At 37.3% G+C, this 16761-nt stretch overlaps 1 protein-coding gene across 1 annotated transcript in view; it reads left to right on the top strand.

Annotated features, from left to right (window-relative positions):
- The window catches only part of GMDS (GDP-mannose 4,6-dehydratase), a 425497-nt gene that overhangs the window by 198697 nt on the left and 210039 nt on the right, over positions 1–16761 (top strand). The gene's annotated exons all lie outside the window — the stretch shown is intronic.

The following is a 16761-nucleotide window of genomic DNA, read 5'->3' as shown; positions in this document are numbered from 1 at the left end:
TGAATGACCATGTAGGAAATATTGTCTTTTCCCCAGGAGACTTTTGTCCCCATTTTGGTGCTTAAAGATTTCCTGTGGTGATTGGACTATTTCTGTCTTTTGATAATTCCTTGCTGGGAAACCGGATTTGGCTTCACTATTCATTGATGTCATTTAAAAAGATGATGACTGTTTGTTTTGCTTTTCTATATTACAAAGTAGAAAGTATTTCAGTAGGAAAAAATCTGATTTGCGATTTTATCATAATTTGAGAGACTTATTTAAAAGGTAAAATAAAAGTTGAACTCTCAAACTTTGTTTACCATCAATAAGAAACAGCAAGAAAACTAAATTGTAACACCAAGATACAAATTTTTGTTTTGGATGATACTAAAAAATTGTACATAGCCATATTGCCTTGGCATCAAAAGTGTTAAATGAAGTAAATGAGAAGGTGATTTTTGGCAGTTGGCCAAAAAGTTGGCTCTTGCTTCTACACTGCATTTGCATGTAAGGAGGTACATATGCTTGCCAAGAGAACCACAGATGTCAGCAAGGCCTTATATGACTATACCTCCATGAATGTTGCTTTAGTTTTGGGACTTCAGTATTAGTTGAAGCTGTTCATCCAGTAAACCCCATAAACCATCCCAATCTTCTTTTATTTTTAGTGGATGAAACTGTAGTCAGAAGCATGCGTGAAATCAGTTACCAAAGCTCAGCTGAAAGGCAGTAACACATAAGCTAAATTAAATGATAAGTTGCAACCACATGAACATAATTAGTTAAAATGCATAGGATATTCCATAAATACTTGTTACTTCATTTAAAGACAGCTTGCACCAAACTCTAAAGGAAAAGTTTGGGATGAATTCTGATGTCTTCACTCATAATACAAATCCAATATACTTCTAATGCATAGTGGGTCAATCCTGTGTTCATTCAGACTTTAAAAACAAACCAAAAAGGAAATGAGAACACAGTCTATTCAGAAAAATGACAAGTTTTCAAAGCCTTTGGCCTCCAGAAGGAATGTAGTCATCTGAGGTCTACAATGAGAACACTCTTTGGTTGTGTAAGTAGCATTCCAGATCTCTCAGTTACATGTTTTGGACCTGTCCCAAAATCCTCTGGAAATATTTCCTCACTAAGATATAGTTCAACTTGAGTATTTCTCTTCCCAGAGAAGTACCCCTTCAGTTAATGGTACAATTATTATCAATTCTCTAATTCTCCGAATACAGTGGAAATGTGGTTACAGACAACCTTCTAACGGGTAAAAAAGAAGAGTAACCTTAAACTGGAAATAAACAATTATTTGAGGCTTTAATGAACTGGAAAGTAGGGCTTAGAGATTTAACGTTGTTCAAATAAATACACAGTATGTTAGAAAGCATGATCATATTTACAAGCATTTTGGGAGCTTCCTTGAGCATATGGCTGAACACATAGGGATATATCTTATTCTCTCCATATGTATTTTTAAATCCCATTGATATTAATATGAGTAACACGTGTGCATATAGACTATACCACGCACTGTCTCCTCTTCCTCCTTATTTCCGTATTAGGGATAATAATAAAACCATAAATACCTTCCCTTTTGTTGTTTTATAAAACACTATGGGTGAATTCCTGATCCCATGAAAGCCAATGGCCAAACTCCCATTGACTTCAGTGCAGAGAGTTTTTATCCTGTATGTATTGGAATGAAGAAAGTCTAGTGGTTAGAAAATAAAAGGAGAAATCAGGACTCTCCAGTTCTGACCACATGTGTTAATTTTACTGCCACTGTGATTTTGGGCAAGTACTTCTGTACTCACTAAAGCTTCTAAGCACATACTTAATCTGAACACGTAGGTGCCTACTAAAGAGGGGACTGCTAGCATGCTCAGCTTTAGCTATGGGGTGAATTTAGCTGTAATAGCAGATGATTCAGGAGTTTAATGTTTAAACATAGGTTCATATTAGCAGAGAACAGTTGGAATATGCATTTGATTAGGTTCTTCAACTAGGATTTAAATTGCCATCTGCAATAACCAAAACTCAGATATGGTGGTGTTTTTTTGCAGAAGAAACCTGAAAGTGTGACTCACTCAAAAGAAAGGTTTTACTCTTGGCTTCTCTTCAACATTTGAGAAGAGCAAAATAGAATCAAGTAGACAGTGAAAATTATGGAGGGTTATTAGTTTTTATCCTAAAATTATATTAGTAACTGTTAACATTTTTGAAGAAATCACTGCTACATCTTACTCCCTCTTCCTCCAGTTTTGCTTAAATGTGATCCAGCACAAGTCTCATGGGGTGGTATTACAGATGACGATCGACACTGCTGAGTTGGGAAAGGAAAAACAGTATATCAAAACTATTGATATATGAATCTTTTGTATGCTGTTTTGTTTTGTGAGGGTAATTTATACCTTTTATTTGTTGCAGAAAGTTACAATAAACCATCTGCTAGATATTTTCAAATATTAGTACAATAGTAAGCCTTTAATAGTCTGACTCATATCTATGCCATTCATAAAATACATGTCATCATACAAATTTCTTCAGACACTCACCCAAGAGAGTCTCACTTCAAATAAATACAGATTCTCACAAACATTCAACTTGGATCATTGAAAAACACCCATCAATCTATCACCAGTTTTTCTTTCCTAGCAGCTAAATACTGTTGTTGCAACACTCGGGGAGGTACACCTGCAACTGAAACCGTAAAGTGTCATTGCTGGAGAAGTCACATAGATGTTTATTTGTAAAACTGTAATGGGATGGCCCACAAACAGGACACAGACTTGTTGTAAAGCAGCTCTGGGGAAATAACAAGTTTGTCTTTTCTAAATTTCAGCAGCTGAGATTTTTTCCTCCTCTCCTTTAGTCCTATCTTTATCACCCATTGATGTTCAAATTGCCTTCTGCAGTTGCACTGCTCACACCTCAGGTTGTGCAGAGAGCAACTCCTCCATTACCGTTTTAGCTGTGTCTGCTCCCAACAAATTATCCATATATTGGCATAATATATGATTGTTAATAATTATGGTACACCATAGGAATATCATCAATGAGTGCTAGGGAAAAGCCTATTAATAAACATTTTATAAAAGTAAAAAAAAAAAAGTCAAATGTAATAGCTATAATAGCCTATAGGTATTTCCAGAGATCAAAAATATTTTCTTTTGCCTTCAATAGAAATCTGGCAGTGTTTTAAGCAATAATTGTAGAGAACGCTTAATTGGCTTATTCATAATTGGCTCCAATTCAATTAATTACAAGTTACCCAAATGCTGAAAATTAATCACGTGCTTAAATTCATAGGGAAATCAGGGCCAATTTAATAATCTGAATATACAGCAATCAACTTCTGTTCATTTATATTTAAATAATGTAAAAACCCCAAAGCTTTAACAGAACAGTTTGTAAATATATAACTAATTTATAAGTAAGTTATTGTTGTACAGTCCAACTAAGCGTATTAAGAAACAATTTAAATACAACCTTTCCATCTTACTTACATATTTTTAATGATACTGGTGTAGATTGGTGCTTTTGGTTGTGATTAAAGTGTACATGAGAGTGTAAATAGCCAGTTTTATTGTCTTAAGTCATTTTGCGAATGTTGAAATTTGAGTTAGTAAAATCTTAATCACCTGCACTGTGATGTCTCTTTTTAGCATGGATTCTGTGTTTATAAGTCCAGTCAGCATGGCCTGGTCTTTTATCAATGATTCTTCTGTATAGCATCGTAATAGGTAGAGACTGACCCTTGGAGACAGCTGTTCATAGCTAGCATTTCTATTGTAGGAAATCTCTTCTTGTCTGCTTGTGTGTACATTTAAATATAAAAACTTACACATAGTAAAGTGAAACTTCAAATAAGGCTGTCTGGTGATAGAAAAAGATTCAGCCAGCTAATTCTATTTCTGTTTTGTCTCTTCCTTGAAGTATTAAGGATGTGTCATCCTTTGAGAGGTATTTTACCTTAGTCTTACATGATCAGAAGTCTTTTTTGGCAGATCCTTATACAAGCCCAGCAGAATAGTTGCAAGAGTCTCGCTTTGTTGAGGGTTGTTGGTTGTAAAAGGAAAGTCAATTATGGCTGTCCATGTTACTGTCAGTATCTTATATGTATGCCTATGAGATCGGCTCATGGACTGAAAGATAGGCTTTTAGAAGAGCATATTTTTACTCTCGTTGTTATGGACTGAAGTTAAAAAAGTTTTTCCTTCTTACTGCTGAGCTTTTGCATTCAAAGTTAACGAATTATAACAAAAGTTAAGAAATAATTTTAAAACTGCATTTGTTTTTCAATGCTGGAGGTTTTTGAGTGTGAGAGTAAAAATTTTTGAGATTTCCAGGTACTCAAGTATATTTTATATATTTCAAAACAAAAACTTTTTCTTCCTATCACCTTGCTTAAGCTGGGATAATCGGTGGCTCTGCTAAGCTTAATTGATCTTGAAATCATATCCAATCTGCTCTGATTGATATGATGATCTACTGCACTAATAATCTTGTCACTGCCATCTAGTTGAGAGTAGCTGTGAGAGTAGGGCTTGTATGAACCTTTAGTAGAAAGGTTTGATAGGTTGTGCTCCTCTATCATGGATAGTGAACATTCATAAAATTCTTGTCAGTTACTTGCTGAAGCAATATTTTTTCTAGAGGAAGATGTAACAGAGATGATAACTGTTCTGCCTTGGGTTTTACTAATAGTTTTAAAACCTCTTGTCCTTCTTAGAAGATGTAGAACTAAGCCTTGTGCTGAATTTTCTTTTTTTTTTTAGAATGAAACATCTTCCCAAAGGAAGTACATACTTACTAATGACAGAATATTCTTTGGTTTCCTCATATAAATATTTTGGACATGTGGAGATACAGTGTGTCCAGGATAAAGGGATTCATATTTGATTGCAGGAGTATGTTAAATCCTTCATGGAAATAATGATCTCAGGATACAGTATGGCTGATATTAGTGACCATGGTGATGATAATGGGTCTCCAATGAAGGATGCTGAATTGTTTAGTGGGTTTCACCCAGTACTGAACTGTGGACATTGATGGGTGCAGTATAGCCACTTGTTAGCGACACAACAAGAATGCTGTAACACCAGTTTCAGCAACAGATAAAGACAGCCTTCCCCTCTGGTTGAGTCTCTAAGGAAAAGTTACAGGTAGGAGAACTGCCAGAATCAATTCATCATGCCAATATTTTAACAAATTATTGTTGCTGGCCACAAAATAGGCTTTACCGTCATGTCATACCAATTATACAGAATCAAAACAGCATCTCATGGGACCCTGTTTTGAATTTTTTCTGCTAAACTGTTGACCAGATATATTCTGTTGGGCTCCCTGAGTTCCCTAAGGCTCCTGTGGTCCCACTTGACTCCTGGTTTCATATACCACTACTAGACTTTCTCAGTTCTTCAGGTTTAGTTTTAGACTTTAGCAATGAACCGCAGACTTCAGAACATTTTATCAAAGGTCATTCCTGAGAAGTACCAAAAAGAAATTGCCACAAGCAATAAGCAGATAGTGAAGTGTGCGTTTCTTCTCCATAGTCTTGTGCAGGCAGAAGAAAAGTTGATGTTTTAGTAAAAATGTTGTTTTCATTTAATTTGATACAAGCAAAATATGAATGTAGTCTGTAATTCTCAAACATCTTCTTCCATATTTTGCAAAGACGGGCAAAGCCCCCCTTTAAGAAAATAAAATTGTGTCTTTTAACAACTATGATTATGAAAGTTCTACTTTTTTAATGCAAAATAAAAGAATACAGTTTTGGTAACTAAGCTGTGTAATAAAAGAGCTTAGAATACATTCTTTTAACACATGTAGGGTGGTTATATTTCATGACTATTGGGAGTAGTTGCAATTCCCCGCAGAGTAAGACACTATCATTTTAATTTCACTTATGTAGATGGTGTTTGCTTAAAAAAAAAAAAAAAAAAAAAAAAAAAAAGAACACACCTCCAAAAATACTGGTGTCTATAAAAAATGTGTTTCTAAATAACTACAGCGTGAGAAAATTAAAACATGCTTTACACATATGCACACATACACATGCAACCCGTATGTATACATATATGTGTGTGTGTATGTGTATGTATGTATGTTTTTGTTTGTGTATGGATAACTTTGTGGAAATTGTTTTCCATTTAATGTATTGTAAAAGTCACAGGTATGTGATGTTTTCCCTTTAGGTTTGGTATGACTGTTACTAGGAGATTGAACAAGGAAGAATGTGGTTCATAGTTACTGTAAACATAAATGGTGTCAATGGCGTGTGTACGTTAAAACATAATAATGAGGAAAGAATAGGGTTTTAATTAGAATATGTAGGTGTTCTGTCTAATATACATCATATGGTATTGATTTCCAGCATCAGTGCCTACTGTAAATGTTACTGTTACATTTTTCCTTTCAGAAAACTGTACTGATCTATTTCATAACTACAGTACCTTTTTCCCCTTTTTAATTTTCTTTTAGCTGTTGTTTGTGCAAGGGAAATATAATTGCAAAAAGATTTTCCTTATTTACAGCAATTTTATTTTAACTTTCTTTTTCCACCACTTTTGTGTTTGACCTGTTAGTATTTTTAGGTTTTATAGAGCCAAAAAGTGCTTTCCTCAGCAGAACCATCTGGTTTAGTTTCCTGTGCCTCAACAATGATATGTGTATTATTATCAAGGCCACCCCTGTGGTTTTCTAAGTGGTCTTGTTACAGCGGTGGTCTTGCAATTCAATTGCAGTGATGGAAAGGTTAGACTAAGGCTTCTTTCAAGTATAAGGTTTCCGGATTGATAAATTATGTATTGTTGTCATATTTTTGAGACTGACCAATTATGTCGTTGTTTACTTGAATGCAGTTATCTCTTTAAAAAACAGAAACAAAGGAGTCCTCCTGCAAAACTCTGCTTTTGCAGCGTACTCTTCTTTTAGACTACCAAATCAAGACACTTTCAGAAGTAACTTTAAATGCATGCTGTGGTCCTGTGTTTTTAATTTTCAACTATGTTTGGCAATCTGTAGAAGAACCAGTGAAATTGTGAGATGGGCCCGTGTTTAGGAGTTGTACCTACAGTTGTAATGGAACTTGGAAGAAAATCTACTGACATCAACCAAGAGACAGTATAGAACAATATAATACAATAGTATAATTTCTTAGCAGCTAGTAATATAACACTGGTGTGAAAACAAACCTGACTTTCCAAAAAAGGGTCTGCTCCACCTTCCAGATAGTCTTGTGGTGGTTTTAACTTGGGGCAACTGCAGATGAGACTATGAGAGAGAAATGAGGGAGATGGGCTGGCTGCAGCAGGGGAGGGAGGATGGGGCACAGCCCGCCCAGGGCCAGAGCTGCGACTAGAAGGAAACCACTGCCCCATCAGGGGATAGAGCGTGTTCACTGGAAACTGACGTTTCAGGGAATTTACATAGCAAAGCTCTTACCCGTCTTTCTGGAGTATATGCAAACTGTCATTTTTTTTTTCTTCTTTATTCCATGGAAAGTTTATGAATTGGGCAATTTTCATGGAAATGTTACCATTACAGTTCTCTCACTCTCTGCTTGCAAAATTTCAAATACTTACTGTAAAATATAGACATCCTAGGGTCCATGAAAAAAAATTTTACGGGTTTGGGGGAGTTTTACGTACATACATACAAAACATATACTTTTTCAGCTGAATCACTTCAGTTGAGGTTTTTCCTTTTTTTCTCTCCTCTTTCTACTGTCCTGAGTGGAAAGAAAGTGGGGGGAGAAAAAGCAAAAATACCCCAAGTGTGTATACCTTTGAACTTAGAAATTTTTAATTCAGTCGGATAATACTTGGCAACATTTTAAGGAACTGAAAACAGCATCTTGTATTGCAAAGTGTCAGGCAACCTTAACAACAAGTACTTTTACCAACCCCACATGCAATAACCCAGATAGTTTCTCTTCATTAACTAATCATCTGTAATTTGCAAATTTATGTGAATTTTAAAGTAGTGCACCACATTCTGGAGAAAGCTGTGTAACATACTTGGTTTTAATTTTGGTGGGGGGGGGGAATCCTTTAAAACAGGTTATTAAAATTTAATGAGGACGTTTTAAAAACCCCATAATGGTTCAATTTACACTAGAAGTCAAAATAGTTAATGGTATTGTTATGTCTGTGTGGTAACATCCTCACTGTACTGTAATGCTTTTTGTTTGAAAAGAAGCCAGTAAAACATTGTGGCCAGTGCATTGCCAAACCCGAGGATTTTAGCCCTCCAACAATTTTAGGTCATTCCACTAAAAGTAAAAGTATATCAGGGGATGTCAGGACACACTTTTATAGTACTCTACCTGCTAATATTCTGTATATTATTAAGAAGAAGATTGGTTATCAGCAGAGTGACTGTTCTTTCCTTGACTGGATATGGAAGAAATGTGATTTTTTTTTTTTTTTTTGAGTGGGAAACATTCCCCAAACCCACAGGGTGCACTTAATATGCCACTTTTAGTTTTAGCAGAAATACTTGAATTTTAGCTGTAGGTGTTTTTGGATGAAGCCTTGACCTAACAAGCAACATTAATGGTCCAAAGATAGAGCAGCTGAACTTTCCAGTTGGCCTTCTCTGTCTGACATTAAACTTTCTCTGGGGACGGTTAACTTGGTTACCAGGTTAAGTATGTGAAGAAATCTTATTGCTGTCACGTGCTTGACTCCATTCTCTCTTCCTCTCAAAATCTGTGTCGTTTTTTCGGCAAAAACAGCTGTTTGCTTTCTCAGGAGTATAAAGAACGGTATGTTTGCAAGCTAGATGAGCAGCATTTGCATTTTCTTTCTCCCTGTCCCAATTCAGCTCAGTATTGTGGCTGAAACTGATTTGCCTGCAGCCGTGGAAGAGGAGAATGAAGAAAACAGTGACTCTCTGTATTGTCCTGTGCCTGTGCCATGTGTCCTGTACCTTAGGTGAGACTGTGTAAAACAGTGATTCACTCAAACTTAAGAGTTCCTCTTGCATGCATAGTTAGGTTCCCTGATGCAGTGGAGGTCCAAGAGCTGTTCTTCCCAGCAAGCTGTGTTAACACAAAGAGCAGCTCCTGGTGCTAGTATTTGATGGTAATTGCATTGGTTTTAATGAAATCAGGATTCTGATTTCTTTGCTTAAGTGGTCCAAGTATCTACATTTTCTGTTTTCTGATGTACAGTAGGATTAAAGAATCTCTGATATGGGATTTGAGGAAACAAGATTAGGGGAGATGCTACTCCGTAATACTAATTTGAAATGGTGGCTGCCTGCAAGGACAAATCAGTAGCTTTTTTATATAAATTCTTTCTTGTTTAATAGCCTGAGAAAAGCAGGGCAAACTCAATCATTTGAAACCTCAAAGACCATGACCTCCAATTAGGAACTCCTGCTGTGAGCATTGTATGTATTGTTGTGTCCGTAGGAATGCTGGAAATACTAAGCTGAATTCTAGTTACATTCACATTGTTCTCCTATAAAAAGAGCAGGCATCGTTATGAAAAATATATTCAGTCTCTAAGTCTGCTTTTAGTAACAAGCTTTGTACTTTTTAGAAGCTGATATTTTGAGCTGAAGTTGTGCATTAGTATTTCTTGGTCTGCAAATGGGATTTTTTTATATATATCTATCAAATTAGCTTTTATTTTGTCAATACACACTTCACAGATTAAAGTTATGGTGAGTTGTATTAATAGAGCGTTAACTTACTTGTGCCTTACCTTTTTACATGTGAGGTGTTACTCTAAACTGTGCTTGCTTATCAAGACAACCTTAATTCTATAATACCTCTTACACATTCCTTGTGACATAATGAAAAACTGTTACAAATCGTGCAATCTTGCTGCAGTGTCTCATTTTCAAGAAGTAGTAATACTTTGTATTGCTAATGCACTATTTTCTCCTTATATAATATAGGCAGACTTTTCCCCTGCATCATTAATTTATTTTTCCTGCACTTATTTCCAGATAAGCTTTACTCTTCTGTATCAGGTAGCAATTTCTTTCTTCCTCTGAGGTGTCTTTAATTCAACAATCATAGAGTTTTTTATATATTATTTTAAAGGGGGAATAGTTGTCAAGGGAAAAAAATTAAGTTTCCTTTTCATGTTATTGCCAGTATTATTATTGATAGCCAGAGTAGGTATATATTAAAAATATTACCAATTTAAAACTTTTCATCTCCCTGATTACAAGTGAATCCTGTCGAAAATGTGTCAGGAGACCTATGATAGGATGGGCATTAGGCTATGGGACAGATGTGCTTGAGGGTAAGGTTATGTGATAGGTCTGTCTCCTGACAAGGGAAAGCCCAAAAGGTCCTTGGCTACTGCTAGACACGGTGCTTTCTAACAACGTGATCTTCTGGTTGCTGGCAGCCCAGCTCTAAAACATACATGCCGAAGATAGACTGTGTTCTAAGTGTCTTATTCAGACTGCAGCTGGGGAATTGCCACTGCTCCTATCTGTGAATGTTCCATATATATGTTTCTTTGATGTTTTATTTCAGCACATAATACCTCATAAACCTGTTCAATGACTTCTGTGCTACAACCATGCCATACACCACTGGAATGTGACTTGCTGAATCTGTAATACTAGTAGCAGAAGTAAAACTGATTTGCAAGGGGGAGTTTGTCATGAAGACACTGCTGGCCCTGCTGTGCTCTGTTCCTGAGATGCAAATGTGGACATGAAGCAGCTTACATTCTGAGTTTTTCCAAACTACCATTACTGTCTAGTGCCCAGTATCTAGGAGAATCTTCTTTTTAAAGCAATTCAAGAGGTGAATCTCACCTAAAAACTGGTGTTGGTTGGAGGGTTTGGAAGTTTGTGCAAGTTCAAATGGTCCAAGCACACTGACACTTAATATAATGCATAGCTTTTTAATAGAGTCTTTAATGGGTGATAAAAAAAACAATTTTTAAAAATAGGCTAATCCATCCAGATAGCACTAAAGGGCAAGAGCACATGCTTCAAGGGCTGCTTTGCCATTAAGGAGCCTTGTTTATTGGGGGTAAGTTCCCAGAGGACTCTAAGGGCTGCGCATTCCTTGCCTTACTTCCTGGCAAACTGAACATGCTGCAAAGCAACCACAGGAGCTGGTTTGCAGTGAAATCATGTTCTGCTATGATTGTTAACTTCAGTAGGACTTTACATCATCCATTGTGTCCTATATTTATTTATACATAGGGAGGCAGAGGCTGGCGGAAGAAAAAGAAGCTCTGTGCCCTTGCAGAGTTACCCAGTACACCTGTGATAGGGACAGCCACAATTTGGCTGTAAAAGTGGCCTCAGGAGACATTAAAATTCTGTATAACAATTTACCAGTATAAGCAGGAAGTGTAATAAAGAGTTTTCACCTCGCCCACTCTGTGACAGTTTTCAGCCTCAAGTATGACAGAATGATGAAATTGGTGCATGACTGCCTACTCCTTGTAATTAAGTAAATTATGTATTCCTCAAAGAAGCCTTTTTTTGCTGATTTTCATAAGGTCACATCTAGAGAAGGGCATCATAAAACCAGAAGGCACACATGTAAAACTTCAGCTGGCAGAAAATCAAATTTGAATAAAAAGTGCATGCAAAACTGAAGTATGTTAATCATCGTTATTTAACACATTCATTTGGAAGAAATTACAGAAAACAGAGTTAAATAATAACAGAAATATGCACTTACGGCATTTGCCTTTAAAACTCACTGTATCATGCAAGAAATGACCCCTCAGTTTCCTTGGTTTTATTTACTCTCATGAAGTTTTTAAACAAACTGTATAATGAAATTGCACACTGATGATAGGCATTTACTTTCACTGATTTGTAGCAGTTTGAATGTGTGACTACCACGTGTCATAAGTATTTCAAATTAGGGAAAAATTCTAAATTCTGAAAATACTATCTTAGCAATGTCTTGAGTAGTTATATATGCTCTGCAGTTACTTGTAAAATAGGTAACTCCTAACTAAACTGCTAGTTTTAATAGTATCTTAAAGCAATCCTTTTTGCCTAGATGTTGATTTTCATGAGGTGTTTGAGTCATATGAAGTCTCTTTCACTGAAATAATCCATTAATTTGTCACTGCAAATTTTGGACTGTTTTGGTATTAAAAAGTACTACTCGAGCTTACAGTATTATTACACTTTCTTGGAGGGAAAAATAACAGTCTTTTATATTTCATGAAGGAGATAAAAGCTAGAAAATAAAACTGCCTGCAAACAAGAGTAAAATTGCACTGTTCGGGCACAGGATGAAAGCTGGAATCTGGAATCCCACCCAGAACCAACTCTGCGGCAGCTAGAAAGAGCACTGTCTGCTGGAGATGCCTTGCAGAGACTGCAAACAAAGCAATTCATATACTCAGGAGGAGCTTAGCTGGTGCTGATACTCTGCATCCTCTTATGGGGTGGGTGAAAAATACAGGGTGATGATTAAGACCCCAGTTGAGAAGGGAATGCAGTGGTCTTATCATCTGCTCTTGCACAGTTGTAAGGCAGAGTGAACCATCACTTGCTGTCGTGTTTGATTCTGCCTAGGAAATGAGGCTGAAATGAATGGGGCACAAAATGAAAACATGCATAAACACAGAAAACATTTACATTAGATTTTGACTATTTGTTTTCTTAAGGAGTAAAGAGATGTGAGGAAAGGATGTGTTCAGTAGAACATTTTGACTTGAGAATTGCTCTTAACAATAATATAACTTATACCCCCAAAACTACAAGGACTAGCTCTGCAAAAGCCCATTTACTGGAGTATAAATGTTCTGCAGTTCTGCAGAATTAGTAATTTTGTATTGGTCACAGACAGCTCAGGCATTCTCTGTGCATCCACCCAATAAGGAGATGAGAGAAGGAACACAGGTTCCCAGTGTAGTCTCCCAGATGCGTCACTTTTGAAAATAATGCAGCTTTTATATAGGTGATAAAAACTAACCATTGACATGGATTAGACTGAAAACATCCATGTAATGAGTTTCTACATTAGCAGAATCATAGAATCATAGAAGGTTGGAAGGGACCTCTGGAGATCATCTAGTCCAACCCCCCTGCTCAGCAGGGTCACCTAGAGCATGTTAGACAGGGTTGCATCCAGGCGGGCTTTGAATATCTCCAGAGAAGGGGACTCCACAACCTCTCTGGGTGACCTGTCCCAGTGCTCCGTCACTCTCACAGTGAAGAAATTCCTCCTCATGTTCCAGCAGAACTTCCTGTGGTTCAATTTCTGCCCATTGCCTCTTGTCCTGTCAGATGGGACAACCAAAAAGAGTTTATCCCCATCCCCTTGACATCCTCCCTTCAGGTACTTGTACACATTGATAAGATCCCCCCTCAGTCTTCTCTTCCCCAGGCTGAAGAGGCCCAGCTCTCGTAGCCGTTCCTCATACGCCAGATGCTGCAGCCCTCTGATCATCCTTGTAGGCCTACACTGGACTCTCTGCAGTAGCTCCATGTCTCTCTAGTCCTGGGGAGCCCAGAAATGGACGCAGTACTCGGGATGAGGACTCCAAGCACTTTTAAGCCAGCCAGTCATGCTTACCTGCTTGGTGATGCATTGCATAGCTGGGCTGTGGCTTTCGTTTACAAAGGCATGACATCAACGATCTTTGGAAGACATTTCTAATGGACATCACCCTGAAACTTAAAAATGGGCACATAGATGTCTTTTTACTGACATCTGGAGTCATTCAGTGTTAACATTTTTTTTTAAATGGCCCACATAATACTCTAACATGTGATTTGTGTCCTCTTCTGCTTTATGACATGTGCAGAAGCCTTGGAGCAAGCCTGCATAGACATGTATGAGTTGCAAAATTGTCATTCTGTTCTGTATTATGGAAAATAACAGGGGTGCAAAGATTTGTCCTCCCTGAGTTTGTGCGGAACTGTTGAGGTAGCATCTGAGGTATTACTGAGATTTTAATAGGAACAAGTGCTGTTTTTTAACAAAAACATCCTTTTTACCAGAGGTTCACTGGGCACTGGAGCCTAATAAGTGTCAACAAGTAAAAAGTGCCAGTTTGTTTAGACTAAAAATCTTTTGCTTTTCAGTTGCTTAAACTTCCTTCCTCCCCCCCTTTGATACTACCATAAATCCTCTAGTTCCCATAGTTTCAGGGGGAAACAACAAAAAAAATCTGAATTTCGGTTGGTAAAAGGCAAGTAAAAGGAGGGAGAAATCAAAGTATTTGAATTTTTAACAAAAACAATTAAAGCAAAACTGAATAAAATTCTTTATTTTCATTAGTATTTTCGAGAAATTGGGTTTCTTTATCTGTACCCACAACATTACTTAATCAGAAGTAGCTGTAGCTGTACTCAGAATAAAATTGCCAGGTCAGCTGACCAACAGAATTTGGAAAAAAACAAAACCTAAAAGTGAAAAGGGCCTAAGAGATTAAGCCTGCCCTTAGAAACAATAAACCTTTATTCGTCAGCAGATTGCATTTGTTACTCAGTGGCTCATATTATTGTGTTTGTTGCTTTATTTAGATGAACAGTTTGGCTCAGGCTGCTTTTGTTCTCTGTGTGCAGAAGACTTGGCACATTCCATGTGTTGCCGGTAGAGTTTAAGAGGGAGACCTGCAAAAGGACATCCACCCAAGGCGGATTGGCAGACAATAGCAGAACATCCTTTTCATTGAAAGTAACTCATCAGGAAAGCATTGGTGCTGCCTCTCTGTATTTAGCTGAATGCAGATGAGAGGCGTGATTAACACTAATGAGCGACCAGGGATTTATTGTTTACTTAGAGATAAGACATGGGCTTCCTTCGTTGGCACTTTCTACCAAATAGTTTGATCCTAGTTCACTAAGCCTTTTCTTATTTGTTGCTTTTTTCAGTAGTGGTGGTTGTTGTTGCTTTAAGTGATTTTTTTTTTACCAAAAACTTTTCAACACTTGGGCGCTTTTTTTTTTATTTTATTTTTACTGCAAATTTTCTGAGCTGTTTGTCATTTGGGCCACAGAAGTCTGGAGGTCCTTTGCATGCATCACATGTTCTGCATCCAACAGTGCTTTTTCTGTTCAGTGCTTGCCCTCCTCCCCAAAGCTGAAATAAATCAAAGTAGGTTGAGACTCAGTCGCAATAAATCAAGACCTGTCCAAAACTGGAGCCTGCCCAGTCAAAATGTCATAGCTTGGCTTTCACTGAGGATTAATTAAAGGCCTGATATAAAGCCCAGATGTGCTTCAGGAGAGTAGCAAACTGCCTGGTGGTGGCTGTACTGAAAACCAAGTCTCCCCATGAATCTGCCCACCCAAGAACATGGAGGAGGATAAGGCTGAGGGAAAGGGAAGAAGGGAGGGGAAGGGAGGAGAGAAGTAAACTGAATCAAGCATGATTTTATAGCATCTGTGTTGGCGGAAAACAAGACAAGCTCTATGCTAGGGCACCTCTGAAAAAATACAAAGCATGCATGTGTAGAATTCTAACAGCAGCAGAGAACGTAATTGTTAAAATGTTCGACATTAATGGGGGGGGAGAAAACTAGCACAGTGAGTGAACTTTTGCACTTTTTATGGTTTTAAAAAAGTATATATGTGGCATGTCCAATGACTGAATTTGCTCAGTGCCTGTTTTACATTAAATTCCTGAAAGTCATCTTGACTAAAATAGTTTAGCTGAAGATTCCTGAGGTTCTGATACAGATAGATATGGAAATGTATATGTATCTGAATTCAATACATTTTAATATAAATATATAAAATACACTTAAATTACATACTGCTTGCAGTACAGCATTTGTAGATCTCCAACTTCAGTTCCAGAGATATAACTATTTAATTAAACAGTGGGCAAAAAAATGACCCCTTTTAAAAAAGTGATGAACAGTGAAAGAATGTGATCCATGACACACTATATAGCTGGGCTTACTCTCTTGTGCAGTCGTAAAAATAGAAGTTCTTTGGGGAAAAAATTGCAAAATAATAGTGTCTAATTGTTTAGTATTGAAATTAAATAATTTGCCTGAATAAGACTGACCCAACAATTTTTTCATAAGAGTTTTCAGTTTCTTTGAGTTTGGTACATCTAAGTGATCGATAAGCTTATGTGCTCTGGTGAAATGTGGTGTTAAAATTTCATAGAACTGAAGCAAGTGTTCTGGGATGGTAGGAATGATCTACCAAGCAGGCTGAGCAGCTCAAGACTCTTGAATCTGGTGTAATGACAGATGTGCTGTGAGTCACTATTCATATTGCAGTCAGTTGAGTTACTCTGAATATTCCTAGCAGTGAGATGTTTCTGTGCATGAATATGTGTATATGTGTGTGTACATATATGTATATTTTTAGCAAGGCCAAGCTGTTAGTTGCCGGTGACTCGATGTATATCCCCTTGTGATAGCTTTTCTAATCTCTCCTCTGCCCAGAATAAATGAGTGCCATCTTGCAACATTGGCACAAAATATGGAGATAAGAAGCCAGAGAGGGGCCATATTTCTGCAAAATATGGGCCAAAAGTATAACAGTCTTTGTTAATGCCCAAAGAAGGATTGAAGAAAGCCTGAGTTCGATGTGGAAGTTCAGTGGCAGGCTTCACAATACTGCTGGCTCTGTGACTTGTCCGCATTTCGTGTGGTAAATGTGCACCTTTGTGTGACTAACACGCATGTCACATGGCTGGCAAGTAATAGGTTTTACTCTTAGGCAGTATCTGTTTCTATGCAGTAAGAGGAAGGCCAGTGATTCTGATACCTTTTCACTTGAAAATCAAGGCGCTTCAGAGAAATTTGCAACACTGGTTTGCCGACCAAACTCTTCTGTAGATCACCCAAGGAT

The sequence above is a fragment of the Rhea pennata genome, chromosome 2 (genome assembly GCF_028389875.1).
Source record: "Rhea pennata isolate bPtePen1 chromosome 2, bPtePen1.pri, whole genome shotgun sequence".
Classification (NCBI taxonomy): Eukaryota; Metazoa; Chordata; class Aves; order Rheiformes; family Rheidae; genus Rhea; species Rhea pennata.
The sequence above is the reverse complement of the archived record's forward strand: the minus strand, read 5'-3'. Positions and strand labels throughout refer to the sequence as shown.